The sequence below is a fragment of the Lissotriton vulgaris genome, chromosome 10 (genome assembly GCF_964263255.1).
Source record: "Lissotriton vulgaris chromosome 10, aLisVul1.2, whole genome shotgun sequence".
In the NCBI taxonomy this organism is placed as follows: domain Eukaryota; kingdom Metazoa; phylum Chordata; class Amphibia; order Caudata; family Salamandridae; genus Lissotriton; species Lissotriton vulgaris.
In genome coordinates, this window is record NC_141698.1 from 895,379,267 (window position 1) to 895,402,544 (window position 23,278).

Genomic DNA, 23,278 nt, shown 5'->3' on the forward strand with positions numbered 1-23,278 from the left:
CGTAGACCCTGTGTTGCGTCGCCGCAATGTCGGACACCGTGATCCTCCTTAGGTGGTCGGTGAGGCGACGCTGATGGACCTGGAGATCATGGAGCGTGTCTTCCGAAGGACTCGCCATATGGGCGGTATTGGCCCTCTCGAGGTCCAATTCTAAGTCCAAGGCCTCTCTTCTGTGTGCCTTTTTATGATTCGCAACAACGGCAATGGCCTGGCCCCTAAACACGGTCTTGTACGCTTCCCATAGCGTAGAGGGGGAGTCTACCGAGGACCGATTTTCCTCGAAGTAAAGCCGTGTAGCCTTCTTCAGATCCTTGTTGATCTGGGGAACTTTAAGATAACCAGGGAAGATCGGGAATAGCCTTTGTCGTTTAGTGTCTGTGGTAGTGATCGTCAGGGTGAGCGGAGAGTGATCCGAGATGCCCCACGGCTGTATGTTTGTCTCGGCCACAGTAAGACGCCCTTTGCTCAATGTGAAGAAATAGTCTATCCTAGAGAGGCTGTTGTGTGTGGCCGAATAATACGAGTATTGCTGCTGGTTAGGGTGTAGCGTGCGCCATATGTCCACCAATCCCTGTGCATCTAGAAAGGTCTGGAGCCTGCTGGGCCCTTCTATGTGTGTGCGTGGGGGGAACCGGTCTAGGGTGTTCGTGAGTGCCATGTTGAAATCCCCACCTATGAGTAGGTCCCCATCAGGGAGATTCAGCAAATATTTACCAAGGTCCGGCAAAGCCTCAGAATGTAGTGCAGGTGGTATGTACACGGAGACTACGTTTAACAGTTTTCCCTCCCACTGTCCATGAACTGCTGCAAAGCGGCCATGAGCATCGGTTGCTGTAGACTTTACGATAAATTGGAACGATTTCTTCTGCAGGATACCTGTACCACGGGACCCCGAGGTGAACTCTGCGTGTACTATCATGTGGTAGCCTCTCCTATCTAGAGCCTTCGTGGCCGCCCCCGTCAAGTGTGTCTCCTGTAGGAGAATGAGAGCAGGCCCCTGTCTTCTAATCCCCTGCAGCACCAGCCCCCTCTTAATCTTATCCCCTAGACCTCTGACGTTCCATGACATGACAAGCAGAGGGTTTGGTGTGGTGCGACTATCTGTTCCAGCCATAAGAAAAACAGTGAGCCGTCATGAAGCCCCATCGCCGAAGGCGAGGCGGCATGCGGAGGCAGGTGTAGGGCAAGCGTGTCTTTATCCAACATTCCATTCTCCCATTGCCCCGAATAGACCAGATGCTCTCAGTTACATGAAACATGCCAATAAACATACGTGTGCTTAGAACATGAACCTGCAGGACCAAAAAGCCCCGTAGTGCAAACTTACCCAACTCCCGTTCCCCCCCCCCTCCCTGCCCCCCTGCTGCACGGACTCAAAACTGCCCGCCCCCCCAACTGAGTGCATACCCCATCCCCAAAACAGTGTACTTGCGCATTGCGGTGAGGGACTCTCCGCTGCCGGCAGCCTCTCATTCACACCCTCAGAGGCCCTTCACCCAGTGTCCAATGGCAGGAAGCGCTTACGCAGCATTAAAGTCTCATTATCAAAAGAATGTCAGATGGTCATTGTTCCTTGAACTCTTCCCTGCCACCTTCTGCTCCCAAAGAATCACTGTTGTCCGGTCCCCCTCCCGAAGCCTGGGAGTCCTGGCGGTGACCTCCAGTTCGATCCTTCTTGGGACGATTTGTCCGTCTCTGGTTCTGACCTGGTCTCCAGCCCTCCAACCACTCCTGTACGTTTTCAGGGTTGTCGAAGAACCACGTTTTGTTCTCCGCTACCACCCGTAATCTCGCAGGAAAGAGCATGGAATATGGCAGCTCTCTGGACCTCAGTTCTTTTTTCACCTCATAGAACGTTCGTCGCCGACGGGCGACCTCCGCTGTGTAGTCGGGGAAAATGGCGACGGTAGCGTTTTGGATCTTAAGAGGAGGGGAGGTTCTGGCCGCCTGCAAGACAGGAAATTAAACAAACGGGCCACTATGGGTCGTGGGGCTGCCCCCGGTTTTGGTTGACCTCCTGGGACCCGATGGGCCCTTTCCACTGAAAAAAAGTTGGACAGCCCTTTTGGCTTCAGTTCATCCGTGATCAGGCTCTCCACGAAAAGATCCATGGCTTTTACACCTTCTGATTCCGGCACCCCTATAATGCGGATGTTGTTGCGCCTAGAACGTCCCTCCTGCTCATCCAGTTTCTCCCGGAGCATTCTATTGTCGTGCGCCATCTTCCCCATTTCCCGTTGAAGTTCTGAGACGTCCTCCACAAGAGATTTTGTGACCACCTCCATGTTCTTAACTTTCTCCGACATCTTGGGGAGGTCCGCTCTGAGTAGGGTGACATCCGTGGAGATTGCACCAACGGTCGTTTGTAACTGGGCCAGAGCGTGCATGACATCGTCTAATGTCGCCTTCTGTCCTCCTGGGGTGTCAGCCGTCTTCCCTCCTTGGTTTTTCCCCGCTGGGGAGACGGTGGGCTTGTCGGAGGTATATCGTTCGATGCGGGTCTGTGTGACGCCACCCTTGGGGCCTTTTCCCGCCATACCGCTGATTGTCGCGCTCCTCGTGCCCCTACGCTCCAGGATGCGTGAAGCGGTGCGGACACCCTGCTCAGTCCAACTCGACAAAGATCAGGTCTCAGTGGCGTACTCCGGAAGGCGAGAAGCGTTGATTATCGCATGGTGCGTTGCGACTTCTTCGATCCAGAAAATGGCGGACGCCCTCTTCGTCACCGTCTCCTTGACTCTCGGTGCCGCTCGTATCGACCGCAGAGATGGTCGGAGCGCCAGCGACCGTGCCGTTAATCACCACTCCCCTGGTCCGTGTGGGTCTGTGCATCCGACCTTCCAGTGTGCACTCGGTCTGCCGGCTCCGTCTCCCCACGGACACTTCCGGTCCAGGTCCCCCGGTCTGCATGCACTTCCTGCTGGGTCGATAACCAGGGGAGGTCCCGGCTCAGGAGGTCGGGGTAGGCCGATCCGATGCTTCGATGTATCGCGGTCAGCAGACGTCGGATCTTGTTGCCGCTTGTCGCTGCTTACTCCACCCGGTCCTGGGTTCTGGTACCCTCCTGTAGGGCTTGAAAAAGTGATGGATTTTATGTCGGATCGAAGAAGAGGCTGCTTCAGCCGCGGAGATCGTCCCTTATGCTGCCGCCATGATCGGCTGCTAGCCACGCCCCCTCCTTTTTGTGGGTTTTTAAAACTAAGCTCACTACATTGGTTTGATCATGCCTAATTGGAGCAGCTTCTGTTTCTGCTCCCACCAGTCGGCAGAAAAGCTGTGTTTCCTGCCCAGGAGAGAGCGGGCAGGGAATTAGATGTATATTTCCTGTCCACACTCTCCCAGGTAGGGAATAAGTCAGTTTCCTGGGGATGGGGTCCCGTGGACACTGGTTTTTCGGGCCGGGGGCTGTCTTATAGACTGGCAAGGGGGCCCTACACCCCTTTCACAAATGACACATTGGGCACCCAGGGATTTTTTCTCTAGGACCATTTAATGGCTCAGAGAGGGTGGCCTACACCCTCTCCCCAAAATAATTTGATCTGCCCTGGCTTATGGGTCTCGGGCCCTTTAATGGCTCTGGCTGAGGGGTGCACCCCTTCCTTTTTAAATTTCATTTTGTGACCCCCCGGGACCTGGCCCACCTCAGGGATACAAAATGAAAAGGGTGGGAGCCCACTGGATATTTTTTAATGGTGCTGTGGCTCCTCTGCTACTGTTTAAAAAAATGCTTTTTGGCACCAGGCGGGTATCCCTCTAAGACCCCACACCAGCTCAAGGGAGTCAGGGTATATCTGCCTTGCCCCCCTATATATTTTTATTTATGTATTTTTTAGGGCATGAGTACTAAAATGGCCTCTGCAACATCAAACTATAACCACCAAGTGACGCCACCAATAGGCAATATATATAAGTATATATCTATAAGTCTGCTCCCAGCAGGTGGGAGCTTTAAAAATGCTACAGCCAGCTGGGAGCAGCCTTGTTATCTGTTTCCCAACCTGCATTGGTGCTGGCAGGCAAACAGATCAATAGATTGATCCCTCCTGGAGGGGACAGCATAACCAGCAGCTCCCTCTGGACAGGAGCCATGCCAGCTCCCGCTGCATGTGGGGAGTCGGTAGGGACTGTAGGAGCCCGGTGGCTCCCACCGTGGCACCCAACATTGTGCATGGTGGGTGCCTTAGGTGGGTACCCACTCAATAATGTGGACCCTAGGCATTTGGGTCCCAAGGGCCAGAATAGGCTTGGGGAAGGGGGCCCTTGCAGACTCCCTACCTGAAAAAAAAGTCCCTGTGAGATTGGTCTGAAGGGTCTAATAAGGCTCAGAGAGGGGGTCCATGTTGCCTGCCTCCCCTTCAATAAAAAAGTGCCTTGGGAATGGGGTCCACGTGGTCTCCTCCACTTTAAAAAACATTGGGCCCTGGGAGATGGGGTCCCCAGTGCCTAATGAGGCTCGGGGAGGGGGACCAGACACCCCCTCCCCTTTTAAAAAAAATATTTGCCTAATGAGGCTCATGGAAAGGAGCCATGTGGCCCCTCTCCCCTTAAAATGCATAAGGCCTTGAGGGATGGGGTCTCCAGGGCCTAATGAGGCTCGGGGAGAGGGACTGTGCGGACCCCTCTCTTTTTTAATCATATTTTGCCGCAGGTGATGTGGTCCCCAGGGCTTAATAAGGTTTGGGGCGGGGACTACACAACCCCTACCATTAGATTTTGGGCCGCTGATGAGGTCCCCATGGGCCAAGAAGGTTTGGGACGGAGGCTGAGTGGTCCCCTCACATTTTTCTAGCAACACACCCTTCTCTCTAATTGTATTTGGCCCCATGGGTGGGGTTCTTGGGGCCAATTTAGGGTCAGGAAGGAGGCTGCACACCCTTTCCCCTTAGCATATATGTTTTAGCACCATGAGATGGTGATTTGGGGTCCCAAAGGCCAACCCTACACTGCACACAGCAAAAGCAGTCTGTGGTGTGGGGTTGGTAACCTAATCAGGGTTTGGCCTCAGGGCCTGGCTGCCGGCCAAGCCCTGTGATCAACCCGCCACTATGCATTATTAAAGATTGTGCTCAGCGTGGGGTTGGCTGCCTGCAGGGAATTGGAAGCAGAACCTTGACTGCAATGCAGGCCCTCGGGTGAACCACACATGAGCGAATGCTGTGTCTGGCGTGGGGTTGACTAATCCCACATTGGTGCTTGAGGAGTGTAGGAAACAGGGCTGGGCTGCAAGACCACGTCGTACGGCCAACCTCATACTGTATGCGACAAAACACCATGTGCAGGGTTAGGTTGGCTACATGCAGGGGTGTTGGTTGCCTCCGGTTGGTTTGGCCATGGCCAGGCCCTGTTGCCAATCCCCTGCTGTGCATGACCAACGGCCGTGTGCAGCATGGGGTTGTCTGCCTGTGTGGGGTTTGCTGCAGGGCCTGGCCGTGAGCGGCAAGGGCTTAGCTTTTTGTATGGTAATAAAATATTACTTTATGTTAAAAAATCCCTAGAATTTCACTGAAGAAAACAAAGGTGAAGTAACATTATCTTTAGGTGAATACGCCAGTGACAACATTAACATTGTGAACTAAAAAAACACAGAACTTTACCAGTTATAGTTAGCAGAGCTAAGTATAACGTGCGCCCGGACATGCACTGCTTATGACCTTACATATTACATCTCTTGTGACATGTTCTATGATATGATATGATAGGTTTTTATCCAGCAAAATTGACCTTTTTATCACATTTAACTATAACGTTACTTTAACCATTGTCTTTTTCAGAGAAAATATATAGATTACCCAGTGGCAGTCTTCACTGGGTAGTTACAGTTAGGTCTGCATTTCCATAGGAAAAGCATTTTTTATTTTCCCAATAACTCTGGCTTCATTTGACAAATCTTCACAAAACTTTCCATTAAAAGGCTCCCCAACCTTAGCTCCTTCTTGGAAAGGTTTGGGGTGCTTTGTTAAGCGAGGGGCCAGGAAAAAGAGGGGGTCCCAATAAATGTTTTCCTCAATTATTTTTTCATATGACATTGAACAGCAATACAGCAAAAACTGAGTTACACCAAGTCAGGCAGAAAGCCAGATCTTGGTACAGAAAGCGTGCTTTTGGAGATTTGGTCTAAATCGTCTCAGTAGGATTAGTACAATTAATGTATATTTCAGGCCGCAGAGGATCCTCAGACCCAACAGATCTCAAGCTGATATTTAGCTTCTACCACATCAACAACGATGAGGAGGCAGCCATCTTAGAATTAAAGACTCTTTTTGAGTCCTAGAAAAAATTTAAAAATAAAGACTAAGGAGGCAGAGTAGGGATACCCTGAGTGCCTCGACCTGGTGCAGGGGTCGCAGAGGAATCCCCTTTGGGCCAAGAACGTTTTTTCAAAACTTGTTGCATTTTCACAGACGATCCCTGAATCTGTGGCAAAATATTTTTTTTAAAGGGTGCAGGAGCATGGATTCTATTATAATCATTAAATAACCCCCGCCATTGGTCTATAGACCTTTGTTCATTGACAATGAGAAATGTTAAGGAGTAATCATTTACATTAAACACCATTTATTTTTATTTATTTTATTTTATAGGTTTTATATTGTGCTGGCTAGACCCGGAGGTATCAGAGTGCTTTACATGAGTATCAGACCATAGTTGCAGGTTACATCGTTAAAAAGGTTTACACAGTTATTAGAGCTTGGCAAACATAGTTACATGTAAGGTTGAGGCAAACAAAAAGGACATATACGTAAGGGAAAAAGCAGGCAAGGGGAGAGATTCAGGGGAGGGGGTAGGAGCAGGGTAAGTAGACAGAGAATGGAGGAGGGAAACAGGAGGGGAGGGTGAGAGACACAGCATGGAAAGAGGAGGGGGAGGGTGACAGGGACAAAAACCGGTAGACGAGTCAAAGATGCGTCCAAAGTCCAGTAAGCTGTGATCCCAGGGGAAGTGGTATCATTTCCCTATCTCTGTTACGAGAGGCTCTCTATATGCAGTGGACTCTCTCAGAGGGGTCTCTGAGACTCCAAGGTCTACATACTGGATCCTTCCCCAAAAAGGGGAGGGGGAGTGCTTTGGCAAGGGGTCCCATACCATACTTCTACTGTGAGTGGCTCCCTTGGTGCTGTGGACTCTCTCAGCGGGTTCACTGAGACTCCAAAGTATAAATATTGGATCTTTCCCCAACAAGAGGAGAAGGAGTGCTTAGTCAAAAGGCAGAAAAGGTCTAGGCGGTGTAGCAGGCAAGGGGAGAGATTCAGGTGAGAGGGGATAGGAGTAAAGGAAGTAGACAAAGAAAGAGAGAGTACTAAATGGGAACAGCCAGCATCAGTTAGGGGGACAGACTGTTTTCTCTCTGAGGCCATGAGTTTGCCCCATCACCAAGGTAAAAACCTAGCACAGGTGATTCAAGAAGCTTTGCCATCCAGGACATGAAGCACACAGTTTTTAATTCAAATTATTTTTCACAATGCCTCGGCATGTGTGCTTCGCCCACACCATTCAGAGAAACACCTCTAGGGCCTCTTTGAGGGTCCTGTCAATTCTGTGTGCCAATGTCCGACCACAGTGGTCCCCACAGGCAACTCAAGCCGCCATCTTAAGAAGGACTCGACACTCTCTGCAGCTAGGTTGCTCTGCCTCGTTGCCATCAGAAAAGAGGGACTACACTATGGGAAGTCTCCGGTCAGCGGAGCCAGGGCCAAGGCTTCCCCCAACGGCAACCAGCACAGCAACGGCACCAGAGAGGCGTCCCAGGACAGTAAGATGATGCCAGATCAACAGAGTAAGTAAATAGTTCTCAAAGGTCCCGTAGTTAGCAGTATTCAAGGGGAGGGATAGTACAGCAGATATGCATTGTTGAAGAGCCGCAAAACATTCAACTGCCGGCCGGCTCTACAAAGCGACCCGCCTCAAAGCTCCCCAGATAGGCCCAGGCACACTCGGCCGCCAGGAAGCCGCGCGGGGCTCCAACTCATGGGTATGCCTCCTGGAGCGATCCTCCGCACATTCAGCTCCAGTTCAGGGCCACAAGGCAATCTGGACCACCAAGGTAGCATGTCTCCCCACTAGGGCCCAGGGGCCATCCGTGAACGTTCAAGTGTTACTCCTCACCTCCTCCAGCAGGGTTGCGAAGTTCTATGGTGCCATCTTGCTCCATTCACGCCAGTACTTCACTGTAAATTAAGTCAATTTCCACAGCACTTCAGACATCCGGAGGCCCCCAGGAATGTTCTGGGTCGCTTTCAAGGCCCACAGCACGCCCCTGGGTCGGGCCAAATCAGTAGTAATCAGGATAAAAGTGCAGGCCCGCTCGGAGCTCTCGACTCACACGTCTGTGTACTGTAAGCAGTAGTAGCCCTTGACGCTCTTCCACATGGAAACAGGTAGGGCCTTCCATGGCAAGTAGAGGCAGCTAGGAAGAAGCGCGATGTTGTGAGCAGGCAGGAACTGGCACACTTAAGTTGTGTGCAGGAAGGAACTGCTGACCAAACTGAGAAGCATCAGGATATACATTCAGGAACTGGTACATGAACAGTGTAGTCTCTTTGGGGCTTCAGAAGAATCAATAAAGAGAGTTGTTTTGAGTTAATTGGTTTTATTAACAAATTAATTCAAATTGGTTTATTCATTTAGTAAGTATTTAATTTGGTCATCATTATTACAGATTGAAATAATCTATGTGTCTGTATTTTGAAACAAGTTAACATACTATATTAGTGATAATTACAAATCAAATATAGGAAATACATTAAGTGTAATCCATAAAGAATATCCCGTAATCTAACATAAACATCGAACCCTGAGTTTTGGTGCAGTTTCCGACCGTCTCTACCATCTTTTCTAGAGGGTGCGGTCTAGTTGTTACACGCAGCCTTCACGCTGGCCTCATTGAAGCGGGACGCTGCGAGAGAGCGACAGACCCCGAAGTTGACAGATCAGCGGTCTGTCTTGCTGAACTTTGTTGCTAATCTCTTTGCCTTCATTTTATGCCTTGAATTGTTTTAAAAACTGCAAGAATCTTTAAAAAAATCTTTTGATCTCTCTGTGATTTAGCTGTGTGGGAATTTTAATCTATTGTGACTTACTGGAGCGGGAGGGCCAATTGAACCCTGAGTTTTGATGCAGTTTCTGACCGTCACCACCATCTTTTCTAGACGGTGTGGTCTAGTTGTTACATGCTGCCCTGACGCTGGCCTCCTTAAAGCGCGACTCTGCGCGAGCGCGCAGCAGGCGCGCCAAAGGCAAGCACGTCTGCGCCCCTCAGCATCCTGGAGGCGGCCGGGGCCAGAAATGCTGCCAGTTTGTCACAAGAACAGCGTCCTAAGATCAGGTACAGGATACAGCGCCTTCTTGATATTGGCAGGCGCCTGCCGTGTAGACCTCACTATTATGTTCCTGGGAGTAAGCCCTCTCCCGACTGCAAAGATTGCAGCTGGGTAGTTTCACCTTGATGTCACACCTGTCCTCTGCACACATAGGTCTTCGCAGGAGTATGCTGGTAAACATTTAAAAGCTTTTCTATTAAACACATGCTATTTTTCATTTTTCCTTGTATCTCTAAAAAAACTTATGAATGGGTTTGATTTCTGTATGACCTTTTCTTTTCTAATTTGGGTACATTGGTTCCCTTGGACACTATATGTTGGTATCTGGATATTTGTTTATGGTTTATAATTGTTGGCTTAGCAGAGCTTACAAAGATAATAATGTTGGCTATTCACTCCTTTTTTTATTTTTTCTTGAATCTGTGAATTTTTAAAACTTAATAGGTGTTCTTATAAACGAGTTGTAAAGGTTTAAACTTTCTTCTTTAAAAATGAATATGGTATCTATCTATATTGGCATTTATGCAATATATGAATTCCTTTCACGACCATCGATCTCTACCACTTTAAATGGCGGCTGCTTATGGTGGTATTACTAATAGTAATTTCCTACGTCGCTCTCAGAACTGGAGTGATGTTTTTGGCGGAACTGGGCACGAAACGCCATTCAAAGAAAACGTAGAAATATAGATTTCCTTCTTTCAAATGATTGTTGTCCTATAAAATTTTAACTTTAAAGATTGCGATATGTATAAATACGAATGGTATCGCGTTCGTCACTCTACTATTCAAAGATGGCGACCGTATATTTCTGATAGAATCAGGGTAGTGTCCTACGTCTATGTTTTCGTCCAAAGTGAATGTCCAGGCGGGATCGTGTATTTAAATTGCAGCGTAAGGATAGCTCGGTTGTGATTGCAACGGAACCCCTTTTGAAGACGTGAGGAGTACTCTCCTTGGTAAGTTCAGGGGCTTGTATATGGGCCCTTGTGGTCGTTTAGGTATGCCGAGTGACTGGTGGTTTCCCGGCAGGGAATCCGCTTGATTAGGTAGCGTTTTAAATTTCGGCACTGTTCGGTATGTAGATTACCGGTTCGGTTCTTCTTTCTCTCTTGTTGTTTCTGATTATTACGAGTGATTATATTGTGTTACCCGTGATTGGATTACGGGTCACAGTATACTTTTGGGTTACTACAGCAGGCACCCTTATCGAGTGTGATTCACCTATGTCTCAGCCGCTTTTATAAGTTTAACATTTTGAGGTATTTTTACCTAACGATAGCCTAGCATGGACTAGCTAGGTTCTTTTAATATGACCTCTTTCTACATATATATGGACTAACAATCTATCATGCTTATGGCTATTTGAATACATTAAAAAAACAGATTTTAATATGTTATGGTTTAAATTTGAAAATATATATGGGTTTATTTCCCACAGATCTGAACTACATATTACCATATATGAAGAACTCAGATATACATAATGGAATGAGGTAAATGACCTGAACCTTTTATTGGAGATAAGTTTTTATTAATTCCACCTAGCTTAAAGACATGTAGTATCTATATTACATGAATAGGATGAGCTTTTGTTGTTTTTAGGCGAAATGTGTGCTGATATAGCAGTGCGGAGGTTATTAATGAATATGTAGAAGAGTATGGACCCTAATTGATTATCTTCTTTCTTCCAGTTCCACTTTATAATTGAGGAACAATTGCCTTCTGGAATTGGTCTTTACTATTTGTTGTTTGGATTGATCTTTTTGGTGAGTCAACCTTTACCTTCAGTCAAACTATATCTCTGAGGAGAGGTCGTCCTGTGTTAACTGGACAGGGCATTTAAAGATTTAAAGACTGATACTTTGCCCTTATAAAAATAGGGTTTTTTGTAACGTGTTCACTTGCCTTCACATTTTTTATGACCTTATTCACAATTTTGGGTAATAAGGTTCTTTCTATATACGCTTGTATATATATTTTTCACGCTGTGGTAACTCATTACTCTTGGACTTTCTCTCTTTTCTCTCTGGAAATTGGCACCTTTACTTCAAACATGCTCACTCACCTTCAGCATTGTATCTGATAGGTGTTCTGTAGATCCTCATGTGACTTTTTTCAGTATCTGTACAGATCTCAATCTTTTATAATTTTTTATAGCTTTAACTCTTGGTTTTTGTTGGAATACATATTCACTGGTGAAGGATCGTTTGTGTATATAAAGAGAATTGTATACATTATGGATTTGTTTATTCTGTTGTAGCCCTGAAGAAGTCATTTGGGTGACTGTACCCTCTGACGAAACACGTGTTGGCTACCTTCTGTTTGAACTAGATGAAGACTGTGAAAAGATTTGATGTTTGAAGAGAAAAGAAATGGAAATTAAAGGAATTTGATCTGATGAACTTTGAAAGGACATTCATTTGATTGTGTTTACCTTTTCTCTTGGAATAATATAAGAATTGGCATATATGTGCTCGGGGACAACTTACCTTTAGTCAAAGTTTTGTCGTCCATAGCTGAACTGATCAATTCGGTTGTTAATTCGATTTTAAACACCACTTTGCAGGAGGGCCTTATGCCCCAAATTTGGAAAAACGCCAAAATCCTTCCTCTTTTAAAAAAATCTACGGCAGACCCTGAGGTTACCAGCAATTACAGGCCTATCTCCCTCCTGCCTTTTTTTCCCAAAGTCTTGGAGAAATACATGAACGAAGTTATCACAAACTTTGCAGAGGACAACGCTCTCTTAAACCCCAGTCTGGCTTTAGAGCCAATTTCAGTACTGAAACTGCCTTGTTAGAGGTTGCTGAGACGATTAAAGCCACGTTAGATAGAGGGGGTAACACGGTTTTGGTGCTGCGAGACCTCTCCGCGGCCTTTGATACCGTTCCCCACAACCAACTTTTGCAAAGACTTGATGGGGGTGGTTTGGAGGCACAGTAATAAAATGGCTGACATCTTTTCTCAGCAACCACTCTCAAACAATCTGGGCAACAACTTTTTCGGAGGACATCCCGCCCTTGAATGTGGGGGTTCTGCAGGGACCGATTCTGAGTCCCACGTGGTTTAGTTTGTACATGGCCCCTCTTGCCTTTCTCGCCGAGAAGCATGACGCTAAAATAGTGTCATACGCGGACGACACTCAACTGTTGTTCATGTGCGAGAAGGGTTTTGACTTCAATGGGACCAAAATAAAGAACTGCCTCTCTGAAGTCTTCTCATGGTTTAGTTGTAACCAACTAAAATGCAACTCTGATAAATCAGAGATTGTTTTAATTGACCCTCGTCCACACGAAGCCTGGCACTCTTGGTGGCCACAAGACATGTCCCCCCGTCGTCTGAGGTCTCTATTGTGAAATATCTAGGGGGTCAAATTGGATTCTGCATTCACTATGAAGGCACAAGTGCAATCAGTGGCAGGCACTTGTTTTGGGACACTGAAAATGCTGAAAAACTTCCTCCCTCTACTACCAGTCTCCCATCGTAAAAAACAGGCCCTAGTGATATTGAGACTGGATTATGCCAATTCTCTGTATCTGGGACTTCCAGAGTACCTACTAGGCCGTCTGCAGATTATTACGAAAATGGCAGCCAGGGCCATCTTCTTAACACATGCCTCTCATCTCTTATCTGTACTTCATTGGTTTCCAGTGCGAAACAGAATTGACTTCAAAGCCTTAGTCCTGGTCTTCAAAGCTTTCCATAAGATTAGGGCCCCATATATTAGGGAAAGATTTCAGCCTTATATGCATCAGTGTTCATTAAGGTCTTCTACCCAGTGCTTGATATTGACTCTGACAGTCATGCTCTCATGGGGTAGGGGGAAGATCTTTTCAAGAAGTAGCATCTCGACTCTGGAACAGCCTCCCCCCGCGTTGGGACAGATCCTGGACCTCCTGACCTTTAGGAGGAATCTGAAGACGTGGCTTTTCCAGCTTTAGGCTTTTCTGGTTCTGTGTTTGGGGTGATTGTCTGTCAGGGGTTATGGTGGTCTTTTTCCCAGCGCTGGGACACTCTTCGGAGTAGCCGTGCGCTCTACAAATTCCAGATAACGTAACATAAAAGCCAATTTCATCAATGAACAAGGTAAAGTGAACACAATATATTTCTGCCAAAACGTTATTTGCAACAAATCTTGAATTCCTAATTCATACCAACCAATCAAACCTCTGCAAAGTCTAGGAGCTGGTAAACACCCAGGTTTCTAATTCACAACAGAACACAGAATCTAGTCCTTGAAATGTTCTACTGATCACATCTTGTGGTTCAGATAGTTCTTCCCACGAGTCGCTTTTTCTGTCATCTCATCTCCTCGTGGTGAGAACCTCACTATCAGTTGTCTAATACATAACAATTATCTATTCAGTAAATAACAGAAGGCTTCTTCAGTGGAAGAGAAGAATAACGTGTGCAAGGTAACAGTTTAATGTGAAAAAGGCCTTTAACCCTAAAGTGTAAAGTCAGCAGTTAAAATGGCATCAGTAGTCAGGCTAACGATTAAGTCAAAACAAAATGTTAATTCGTTCATGTGCTTTTTAATGTCTAAGTGTGATTATTTAATACAGATTTGCATTCCTTATTCATTTATTATTCACCATAGAAATCTACATGTTTCACTTAAATGTGTTTAATTTCCAAATGAAAAATTAATTTTAATGAAATATGTAAGCTCTCCTTTCCTCTAATGCTTGAATACATTTCTTTTCTAAAGGTTTCATTAAGCATGTCAGATTTCACTGATATGCTTTAAATGTCTATCTTTGTAGGACCCCAAAAGAAAAACCAAGCTTTCTCCATCTCCTTAGCCTGTGATTGAGGCGTCTTTCTTTTGGTAAAAGGGACTTCAGAAAGGGTAAAATCATACTTGGAAAAATAATATTCAAAATTACTCCGTTTATGCATCTAGGCCGAGAGATATTTGGAGCCCATTTGGGAATTGGTTGCAGCTAGCGGATACTGATACTCCTGGGCCTGAAGAGGAGACAGTGGACAATTAAACCGGCCTTATGTTTATATACAAATGGTAACTATGCATGCAGATTGGTTCTGCCTGGTCCACTAGCCCCCTTTATTAAAAATGAATACATCCAACAAGAAATGAAAATGTTGTAATCAAGACGTGTTGATCAAGGTGCAACATAATTGTCTCAACTGTGTGAAAAACGCCTGTATTTTTCCAATCTGTACGTTACGCCTGTGTATACTGCCAATAAAAAATAAAAAAATAAAAAAATTACTCTGTGTATGAAATATATTAAGCAGTATGCTACATGTAACTGCATATGTAAGTGGAATATGATGGTGGGTTATATCCTCATTAGCTGAAGCAGGTAAGTCTGCAAAAACAAAGCAATCCTTGGTGACTAAAGCATATGTCTCATCTTGACTTAATCCCGAATAAACATTCAATGCGAAATCCCTCCTTGAAGCATCTATAATTGAAGCTTCTAACTTTCTCTAGTCTACTGGATGTGTAGGTGACGTATGTACATATATAGATGTAAGTGTTTCTGTCTGAGGGGTTATATTCATACCAACTAATAGAACTATGAATGTTAACATAACATGTTAACATAATAACTGTTAGAATAATGACAATCACTATTCTACATCTATCCTAGATAAGAAAAACTATGTCCATCTACATTCGGACTTTAAGTAGAATATAGCAGCAGGCAGATTTAATAATCTGCATTGATTTCTACTTCTGTAAAATGACCAACACATGTAGTTGGTACTCTATACATCAGTCTTCAAGAGGCATTCCTCGCCCTACTCCATCTTCTTTTTAGAAATGTCAATCCTACTCTTCTACTATAACCTTGGCCCTAGGGAACTTTCCTTAATCATTTTTATTAGTTTTTCTTCTTTAAACAACAATTGTCATTTTTCTTTATAATTTATCACAGTATTTTTCAATAGTTTAGTTCAGACACAGTTCATAGTGCAGAGCATCAATTATTGTTGCCTTGAATCAGATATCAAATATTAAGCTCATTTATGATGTTATTATTTTATTTCAAGGGTTTGAATCATATGCTATGAAAATGCAGCTTATCACAGAGGTTCAAGTGGTTCTGGTCTCAATTTATTTGGTTAATAGGCTGTCAGATTAGGCACACTGTCTGTAGAATACATCCATTCTGGAGCTGAATACCTGTGACAAGTTATGCTTGCTATCTTAGATTTCCTTGCTGTCTGTTGAGCTTCTGTATCACTTAAACCACTAGCCCCACTCTTTTTAACTTATATGTCACCCCCCTCGCACAACTAAAAAGGAACTGTGGATTCACCCCAATATCCTACGCTGACGACACCCAAATTGTGATGTCAATAAATGAAGACGTAGAGAACACAGCAGAAAAATTTCAAATCTGCATGAAAAAAATCAGCCAATGGATGAGAATAAATTGTCTAAAACTAAATGGAGACAAAAGTGAGGTCATGATCTTAGGAGGGGACAAAAAAATCTGGTCCCATTCATGGTGGCCAAAAGAACTAGGAGGATGTCCTGAACCAACGGAAAAGGTAAAAAATCTGGGAATCACTCTAGACACTAATCTCTCCTTTGACGCCCAAGCGAATAAACTGGCATCATCATTGTGGTACATTCTAAAAATGATCATGAAAATTCTACCCTACCTACCACTTGACTCACGAAAGACAGTGGTGACAGCATTAGCCTTGTCCAGACTGGACTATGGGAACGGCCTATATGCTGGAGCCAGGAAGAAAATTCTAATCAAACTCCAACGTCTGCAGAATGCAGCAGCCAGGCTGATATTAGGGATACCAAAATTTGAAAGAATCAGCCACAAACTTAGAGACCTACACTGGCTACCAATCGAAAAAAGAATACAATTCAAAACACTGTGCTTAGCATATAAAGCAACCAATGGAACTGGATCCCAATTTTTAAAAACTCATCTAAAACTATATGAGCCAAATAGAACCCTCAGATCTGGCCAAAAGAAAATAATCGCGGTACCAAGATTCAAGAGAGCAAACTGGGGCGGAAGACGCTTCCTGGTACATACAGCGAGAATCTGGAACCAACTACCGCTAGATATAAAAACAAGTTCATCACTGAAATCATTCAGAAAGCAAGTAAAAACGTGGCTGTTCTCTGCATATCCCTAAATTAACATCTCAAGAGTCAGAGTCGAATCACAGCGCCAAGACGCCTATGGGCAATCGCGCGCTTTACAAATGCACAAATCAATCAAATCAATCAATCACTCTGCTTCTTCGACAATGTTTTGTGAAATGCATTGAACTGACACACTTGACTTTAATTGTCTCCTACTCCCTAGGCATTCGTCATTCCTTTGATGGTTCTCACTCCTCACACATGTTCCTTCACCAGTGTCATTTGGTTGCACCTGTGGTGATCTTGCAGACTCCCCTCTTTCGGGTCCAAGATCTTCATCTTCAGGGAATACTTCTACACCACTCTGTGCAAAAGAGATGAAGAAAGGCAAGCATCTTTGCTGAGGCGCTATCTGACCTTCTTATACAATTGTCACTTTCCAGCTCTAAAAATCTCTTCCTAGGAGACTTAAACCTTCACTGGAACGTGCATGAGGACCCCACTATCAAACGTCTCAATAACTTTCTTGAGATTAATGACCTCAAACAACTCTGCCATTCCCCAACCCACTCTAAAGGGGCTACTCTTGATGCCATCATTGCAAACACTGATTTGGCATCCCTATCCAACATCATCCCCGTCGATTTGTCTGACTACCACCTCCTACTGTTCATGATCTCTCCCTTAGTCCCGCCCACCCACCTAAAAACAACAAAACCAAAATTCCTACCAGAAACCTTAATCTTATCCCACCTGGTGTACTGGAGGCCAAACTCCAAGCTCAAATTATTTGCACCGGCCCTCACTTAATGCAAATGAGCCCACTGAGCACTAAAATAAAACTGACTCTGAGGTTTTAGATCAACTGGCACCACCCAAACTAAAAACTCAAAATAATATCCCTTCCAAGTCATGGTTTAACTCAGACCTCAACAATGAAAGACGTGCTCTCAGACTGGCTGAAAGAACTTGGAGACAACACCCTTTCCCCTCCAATCTCGTCCTCCTATAACCGCTAGATTTACTTACAAGTAACACATTTTCTTTGAAAGGCATCCTTCTTTCGTTCAAAACTCGCCCATGCCAAAAATAGACCCAGAGAACTGTTCAACACTGTTAGAAAGCAAACCTCCCCCCTCTACTTAACGGCCTCCACCAACAAACGTGAAGAAATCGCTAACATTTTCTCTGAAAAAATAACCGAAATTGACCAATCCTTCATTTTAACTCAGATCCCTCCCAACCCCAATATACCCTTGTTACTACTCCAACACCCTCCCCCCTGATCTTGCCCCCTGCCTCCACCCGTACCAACTTTCAATAACCCCTCCTGAAACCTACCCTGACAAAATACAGCTAAAAAATAATGCCTCCTGCAAGAATTTCCACTCTGTTTCCGGACTAGAAGTCTTTAACATCCTGTCAAAAATAAAACCATCCTCTCACACAAAAGACCCCCTCCCGTCTACCCTCGTCCAAGACCTTAAGCACATCATTGTCCCTTAGAGGACCAAAATCGTCAACTCCTCCCTTTCCTCTGGGTACGTCCCTGTCTCCCTCCAACTCGGACAGGTCACGCCCATTCCTAAAAACCCTAAAGCTGATCCCTATGACCTAATAACCTCCGCCCCTTCTATAACCTCCCCATTCTTTCGAAAGCCCGTGGAAAATGTGCCCTAATTTAATTGGATAAACATATTGACACTTACAACCTACTCGACCCTCTATAATCTGGCTTCCTTAAAGGTTGCAGCACTGAAACTGCATTGCTAAATATAGTTGATGAAATCCACCACGCCCTGGATAATGGTGAGACCTGCCTACTCATTCTCCTAGACCTCTCTGCGGCATTCAATACAGTTAACCATTTAACCTTACTCAATATACTTAAAGTTTGTTTCAGTCTTAATGGCACAGTCCTCAACTGGTTCACCTCCTATTTCCAACACAGAACCCAGCAAATCAAAATCAAAACTGCCTCTCCAGCCGCACTCCTGACTCCCTTGGTGTCACCCAAGGATCTATCCTCTCTCTTGCTCTATTCAACTTTTTTATGGAACCCCTTACCCTCATATGTAAACAAGCAGATATTAACTACCACCTGTATGAAGAAGATACTGAACTATACTATAAAATAAAATCCCACTCAGATGTCTTACACCTTAACACCGCCCTGGCTAATATACAAATCTGGTTCTACTCAAATCATCTCAAGTTCAACCCAATCAAAACTGAAATCATTCTTTTCTCTCCTAAAAATAACCCACTCCCCATCCAAACATGGATCTGACTTAATGCCCAAAACTGTTTGCTCGCCTTATCCGAATCAGTAAAATCGCTTGCCATCACCATTGACAGTAAGTTAACGCTCAATTCCCAAATTAAAAACACGGCAAAAGGAGCACTTTTCACGCTTCAACATCTCAAAAAAGTCAAACCTTTCATTGAACCGGAAGAGTTCAAATCTGTTGTCCAATCTCTAGTCCTCTTGAATATTGACTATGGCAACGCCCTACTCTCCAGATCTCCCAAAGTCCACCATGCCCCCCTCAAATCTGTTCTCAACCTAGCGGCCAGGCTTACAACTGATTGCAAAAGCTCTGACCACATCTCGCCTGCTCTTAAGACCCTTAAAAGGCTTCCTATTGAAGGCAAATCCTCCTATAAAATAGCCTCCATTACGTACAAAGCCCTTCATCAAAAGACCCCGCTCTACCCCTTAAACAAACTCAATAAAGCGGGCAGTGCCCGGCCGATGAGAAGCACCAACTCTCTCCTCCTCGTCCCCCCTCTGTTAAAAAAGAAAGCTGCGCAATCTCGCTACTTCTCTGGTAAGGCTCCCTAAATGCCCTCCCTAAATATCTATGACTTAACCCCTCATACGTTAGTTTAAAAAAAAACCTTAAAATGCACCTGCTCAACAAATATTGGGGTCCTTAATCCTTCCTTTACCATACGTGTTATACTCTCCCCCTTCTTGAAACCCCGTCTTGCCCCTCTCTTCACTCCTCCTGTGTCGACCCCACCTATTCACCCTCTCCCCTACCCATCTTCACCTTTTCTTCCACTCTATCACCCTTTTCCGAACACTTCCCCTCCCCCCTTTCTCTCACTCGCACAACCCTTCCTTATTCACAAAAAATGAGCCTACCTCCTACATACTGTGTAATTATTTGTAATTTACTCTATTCACGACTGAAATAGAAGCAGGGGAACTACAGCAATTATTAACCTCAACTCTCACCCCAACCCCTAAAGATCTTGACAAGGCTACCAGATCATACACTAACTGGTTAAAGCTGCGGGAAATAAGCTAGCATCTAAAAAACTTCTTCACCATACTAGGCAGCAAAACCCTCCTCCCCTTGGTATTCTCAGGAACTCAGGCTCCAAAAATTGGCCTGTAAGCACCTAGAAAACAAGCATTTACAATGCAACGGTTTCGCCTTTGACAAAGTTAGAGCCCATGCATCCTTCCTCACACCCATGCATCCACAACCCTGCGCATCACTCCCTGCGCACATCCCCTGCAACCACCCCCGGTCAAGTGCCCCGGTGTACATCACGGACAGATGCCACCACCACCCATGGCCCCACCCTCGGACCCCCCAACAAACTCTCTCTTACCTCAGGGCCGGAGACACCTGCAGGGCAAAGAGAGACATTAGAGGGTGGGGAGTGAGAGTTGTCGGGTGAGAGGGACCGAAGCCCCTCAGGATAGAAGGCGTGTGGAACGAGATGGGGTGTTTGAAGAGAGAGGGGGACCCCGTCAGCAGTTAGTTTCCTCGGGGCGGGGGTTGGGGCCCGGCTCGAACACCAGCAGGGGAGGATGGGTACAGGGGCTGATGGGCACCGCTCGGGTCTGGTGAGGGGGCGTGCAGACGCGGGGGGCACAGAGCTCTTCAGGACCTCTTTTCTTATCACGGTGCTGGAAGAGAGAGTGGGGGCCGGCGTCCTGTAGTCCAGGGGGCGGGGGCTCAGTGTCCGTGCACTCCACTCTGCGTGTGCTGCTGACCAGCCTTTACAGTGCTGTCAGCGCGCGACTTACACAGCTGCTAAAATGCATGTTTTTAATTTTACCGGCCTTGCTGCCCTTTGCACCCAAGAAGGCATTGCTGGGGCGGACTCCCGTGAAACTGCACGCAGAGGGCCCTCCAGTAAGGAGTAAAAACTGCTAGGACCCTGGGCGAGGAACTCCAGAAGAGAACAAACTGTAGCTCTCCCCTGCTCCGACACATTACATTGCAGCTGTAGCCGTCCACTCTCCGTCCTGCCAGCGAGACGCAAAGCTAGCCGGCGAGGCTCTCAGCTTTGAGACGCACTCCCAGGCACAAGGTTTCGCATGATTGAGAGTGGGGGGCAGGAAGAGGGCACTCCTCACCGGCCCAAACACATTGCAGTCTCTTTGTCTGCAGCCATCAGAGACAGTGCCTCGCGCACGCGTTACAAAGGACAGAAATCTGAGGGTGCTTTTCACTGATAACCTCCTTTTTTCCAGCTCAAGAACGATTTCACAATTGCTTTTACATTGTCTGCTTGTTGAGGGAATGGTTCTGCTGTTAAGAGAACCTCAGACATGACCTTGACCTTTGCAGTGGATTTCTGCAGGTACCCCAGCTTACAATCAGCAACAAAGCGAACAATTGACCCCCACTAAGAATTCATTGGTATTACGTGAATAAGCACCCCGTTTTGACAACTAATTGGTTAAATCCAGATAAAAAAAATACCCACACTGCTTTCAAACTCTTAGATCTGGCACTGCCTGCAGTTCTCGCAATTCGATTCCAGTGGATTTCCTCTCGTGGCTACAAGTCTCAAATTTCCCAGGTCTATGCGAGATACTTTAAGTCTCAAGTCCCTAAAGTAATCAACAAAAAAAGACCAAGTATCAGAACGCCAAAGAAAAAAAAAACGTTGTGAAAGTTTTTCCAGCATGGGCCTCAAACTGAGCGGCAGCTGGTAGACAAGCAACGGCCGGTTATTGGGAGAGATGGACTGGCGAGGGGAGTCAGCAACGAATGGGTGCCCCCAAAGGTGGCGGGGTGAGAGGGAAGGGGCGAGGGCTGTCACGGAGTGTATACTACATGCGGGTAGTAGGCCATATGGTAGTGAGACGTACAATCCCCCCTCACCCCCCAAAAAAGCCATGGACCCTTGCCTGCTCCTCACCTGGAAACGCAGTCTGCCCTTGTCGGGGGAGGCGGTGGTTTCCTGCTGCCCGGGCTCTGCTGCTGCGTCCCCTTCGGCTTTCTGTTCTGGCTTCTTCTCTTCCTCCAAGCTAGCCTCCTCCTGCCGGTCTGCGCGGCCTCCCTCCGCGGGGCTACCCTTCTCCTCTGCGGGCCGCGCCCCCGAGCTCTCCCCGCTCTCGGGTTTCCCCTCTCCGCCGCCCTTGGCCTCCGCGTCCTCTTCCTCCGTGAAGGTGGGGAGCCTGCGGGAAGCGACGGGCGAGTACACCGCGGCGGTCCGGGGGAAGCGTACGGTCTTGGGGGGCGAGGAGGCCGGGGTCCCGTCGGGCTCCTGCGGAGCCTGTCACCACACGGCCCGCCTCCGGCGGGACAGGGTACGGGGCCCCAGCGAGCACTGCACCGAGGCGTCCTGCCGGGGGTTCACCTGCACCCCCACATCGCGGGTGTTGGCCTTGCGCAGGCGCGGGGTCAGGTTGGGGTTCACCTGGGACAGGATGGCCTTGAGCTGCGCGCGCTGGTAGTTGTCGAAGTACTCTCCGGTGTCCGCGTAGGAGGTGAGGTAACCCCGCTGCCTCCAGCCGCCGCCCTTGCCTTTGGGGTTCAGATACCTGTAGTTGTACGGCGTGTAGGCCGAGTACATGTAGCTGTCCATTGCCTCGTCCGATATCGTAGCCATAGTGTCTGGCCCCGAGCCCGCCCCTGAGGCCTAATTAAATAAGGGCGGCAGGTGAAGTCTGCAAACGGCTCAATTAAGACATGGAATTGGAGTTTGGCAACCCCACCTGCAGAGACAGACCCCAGACTCGCCATAAGCGCATAGCAGAGCTTATAGTGGATAATACAAACTTGTTTTAGCCCAAATCTATATTTAAAGTCTGCAAAATGTCTCCCTTAGCTGAACCCGCGCGCCTTAATTGAAGTAGTGCAGTGCTTATTTTAACTTTACACGGGAGGCAACTTTGTCTCATGAAATTTATCTCTCTAAACACATTTTGCCTTAAGGTTTCTAGTGGCTCAGCAATGCACCTAATTGATAGGGCTACAGTATGTTACGTTAAAATATAGTGAATTATTATTTTCTTTAAATGGATCTATGTTGTCCTGATTTTCCTATGGTGCCCGCTGTCGTTGTTTATTGTTAGAATAGAACTTTGAAATGAATTAAAGATTACAGGTGCCTAGTTCGAACATAATTTTAGTTGTGTAGAGACAGGCCACTATTGCTAAATTATAATCGTGATAGCAGAGTTCTTAAGTTTTAAGTCCATGTGTGAGTAGTTAACTCAGTCCATGCGTTTTCTTTGCATTGTGGGATTTGCAGTCATGATTTCACACGGGCCCGGCAACGTTACCAGTCCCAAAATGCATAGTAAAACTATGGGGCTGCATTAGCTGCTCCGGTATAGACGTGGAGAACTTGAGAGCTCTGCGCTTGCTTGCCAACGCATGAATTCTACAATCAGGGACGGTAAAGGGGGGCTAGGGGAGGGGCGCAGAGGAGTCACTTACCAAGTGTCAGGTGTGGGGTTGTTCGCCCAATTATGTGTTCTTTGCTTTGCGTTCTTGTATCTGTATTTTTTTTAGCATTGCGCTTGTGGCTCTACAATTAATAGACCGCAAGAAAAACAAGTCAGGTCCCGGGCCGCGCTGTGATTGGCTGACGTCACGGGGGTGTCCCG

The 23,278-nt window shown here is 46.5% G+C and overlaps 1 pseudogene; it reads right to left on the reverse strand.

The window, feature by feature from the left end:
- Window positions 1-1,563: 1,563 nt before the first annotated feature.
- LOC147688974 (uncharacterized) lies at window positions 1,564-22,275 on the reverse strand (annotated as a pseudogene).
- Between the last annotated feature and the right edge of the window lie 1,003 nt (window positions 22,276-23,278).